We start from the raw sequence: 2,727 nt of genomic DNA, 5'->3' as shown, positions 1-2,727 counted from the left end.
CTAAATACTCTTCCTTTCCCCCCCTAAGTTACCCTTCCCTTCCTCTCCCTTAAACACTCTTTCCTTTCTCACCCCTAAGCAACCCTTTCCTTCCTCACCCCCATAAACACTCTTTCTTTTCCCCACCCCCTAAACAACCTTTTTTCCTTACCCCACCTGAACACTCTTTCCGTATCCCCCCCTAAGGAACCTTCTTTCCTTCTTTCCCCCCACCTAAGCACTCTGTCTTTACACCCCACCATTAAACACTCTTTCCTTACCCCCCCCCTAAACACTCTTTCCTTCTCCCTAAACCTTCCTTCCTTCCCCCTAAACCTTCCTTCTTTCCCCTCCCCCTAAACCTTCTTTTTCTTTGCTTACTCCCCCCCTAAGGTGGCTAAGTACCAGGCCACATTGTTGTTCTAATAACCTAGGAAAGAACCATCCTTTACCCCTAAACCTTCTTTCCTTACCCCTAAACCTTCTTTCCTTACCCCTAAACCTTCTTTCCTTACCCCCAAGTAGTCTTTCCTTACCACTAAGTAGTCTTTCCATACCCCTAAGTAGTCTTTCTATACCCCTAAGTAGTCTTTCCTTACGCCTAAGTAGTCTTTCTATACCCCTAAGTAGTCTTTCCTTACCCCTAAGTAGTCTTTCCTTACCCCTAAGTAGTCTTCCCGTACCCCTAAGTAGTCTTTCCTTACCCCCCCTAAGTACTCTTTCCTCACCCCTAAGTAGTCTTTCCTTACCCCTAAGTAGTCTTTCTATACCCCTAAGTAGTCTTTCTATACCCCTAAGTAGTGTTTCCTTACCCCTAAGTAGTCTTTCTATACCCCTAAGTAGTCTTTCTATACCCCTAAGAGTAGTCTTTCCTTACCCCTAAGTAGTCTTTCCTTACCCCTAAGTAGTCTTTCTATACCCCTAAGTAGTCTTTCCTTACCCCTAAGTAGTCTTTTCTTACCCCTAAGTAGTCTTTCCTAACCCCTAAGTAGTCTTTCCTTACCTCTAAGTAGTCTTTCCTAACCCCTAAGTAGTCTTCCCTTATCCCCAAGTAGTCTTTCCTTACCCCTAAGTAGTCTTTCTATACCCCTAAGTAGTCTTTCCTTTCCCCTAAATAGTCTTTCCTTACCCCTAAGTACTCTTTCCTTACCCCTAAGTAGTCTTTCCTTACCCCTAAGTAGTTTTTTCCTTACTCCTAAGTAGTCTTTCCTTACCCCTAAGTAGTCTTTCCTTACCCCTAAGTAGTCTTTCTATACCCTTAAGTAGTCTTCCCTTTCACCCCCCCCTAAGTAGTCTTTCTATACCCCTAAGTAGTCTTTCCTTATCCCTAAGTAGTCTTTCTATATCCCTAAGTAGTCTTTCTATACCCCTAAGTAGTCTTTCTATACCCCTAAGTAGTCTTTCTATACCCCTAAGTAGTCTTTCCTAACCCCTAAGTACTCTTTCCTTACCCCTAAGTAGTCTTTCTATACCCCTAAGTAGTCTTTCCTTACCCCTAAGTAGTCTTTCTATACCCCTAAGTAGTCTTTCCTTACCCCTAAGTAGTCTTTCCTTACCCCTAAGTAGTCTTTCCTTACCCCTAAACCTTCTTTCCTTACCCCTATGTAGTCTTTCTATACCCCTAAGTAGTTTTTCCTTACCCCTAAGTAGTCTTTCTATACCCCTAAGTAGTCTTTCTATACCCCTAAGTAGTCTTCCCTTTCCCCCCCCCTAAGTAGTCTTTCCTTACCCCTAAGTAGTCTCTCTATACCCCTAAGTAGTCTTTCTATACCCCTAAGTAGTCATTCCTTACCCCTAAGTAGTCTTTCTATACCCCTAAGTAGTCTTTCCTTACCCCTAAGTAGTCTTTCCTTACCCCTAAGTAGTCTTTCCTTTACCCCTAAGTAGTCTTTCCTTTACCCCTAAGTAGTCTTTCCTTACCCCTAAGTAGTCTTTCCTAACCCCTAAGTAGTCTTTCCTAACCCCTAAGTAGTCTTTCCTTCACCCCACCCTAAACAAACCTTCCCCCTTTCCTTACATTAAACACTCTTTCCTTACCCTAAACATTCTTTCCTTACCATCCCCTAAACAATCTTTCCTTTCCTATCCCCCTAAACATTCTTTCCTTTCCACCCCCCTAAACAATCTTTCCTTTCCTATCCCCCTAAACATTCTTTCCTTTCCACCCCCCTAAACAACCCTTTCCTTACCCCTAAATGTTCTTTCCTTACCCTACCCTCCCGGAGCACTCTTTCCATTCCCCCCCTAAGTACTCTTTCCTTACCTCCCCCCTAAGTACTCTTTCCTTACCTCCCCCCTAAGTACTCTTTCCTTACCCCCCCCTTAAAGTGGTTAAGTACCAGGCCATATTGTTGTTCTAATAACCTAGGAAAGAACCTTCCTTTCCCCTAAACCTTCCTTTTCCTTCCCCACCCTAAGCAACCTTTCTTTCCCCCCCCCTAAGCAACTCATTCCTTCTCCCCCACCCCTGAACACTCCTTCCTTACCCCTAAGTAGTCTTTCTATACCCCTAAGTACTCTTTCCTTTCCCCCCCCCTAAACCTTCTTTCCTTCCCCCCAAGTAGTCTTTCTATACCCCTAAGTAGTCTTTCCTTACCCCTAAGTAGTCTTTCCTTACCCCTAAGTAGTCTTTCCTTACCCCTAAGTAGTCTTTCCTTACCCCTAAGTAGTCTTTCTATACCCCTAAGTAGTCTTTCCTTACCCCTAAGTAGTCTTTCCTTACCCCTACGTAGTCTTTCCTTACCCCTA

The 2,727-nt window shown here is 43.9% G+C and overlaps 1 protein-coding gene across 1 annotated transcript in view; it reads right to left on the bottom strand.

The window, feature by feature from the left end:
* PKNH_0900100 (SICAvar, type I) overlaps positions 1-2,727 on the bottom strand; it is a gene marked incomplete at both ends in the record, with an annotated part of 19,177 nt that overhangs the window by 14,721 nt on the left and 1,729 nt on the right. The window lies entirely within an intron of this gene.

This window comes from Plasmodium knowlesi (assembly GCF_000006355.2).
Source record: "Plasmodium knowlesi strain H genome assembly, chromosome: 9".
In the NCBI taxonomy this organism is placed as follows: Eukaryota; Apicomplexa; class Aconoidasida; order Haemosporida; family Plasmodiidae; genus Plasmodium; species Plasmodium knowlesi.
Note: the sequence above shows the minus strand (reverse complement) of the source record. Positions and strands in the feature narration are given on the sequence as shown.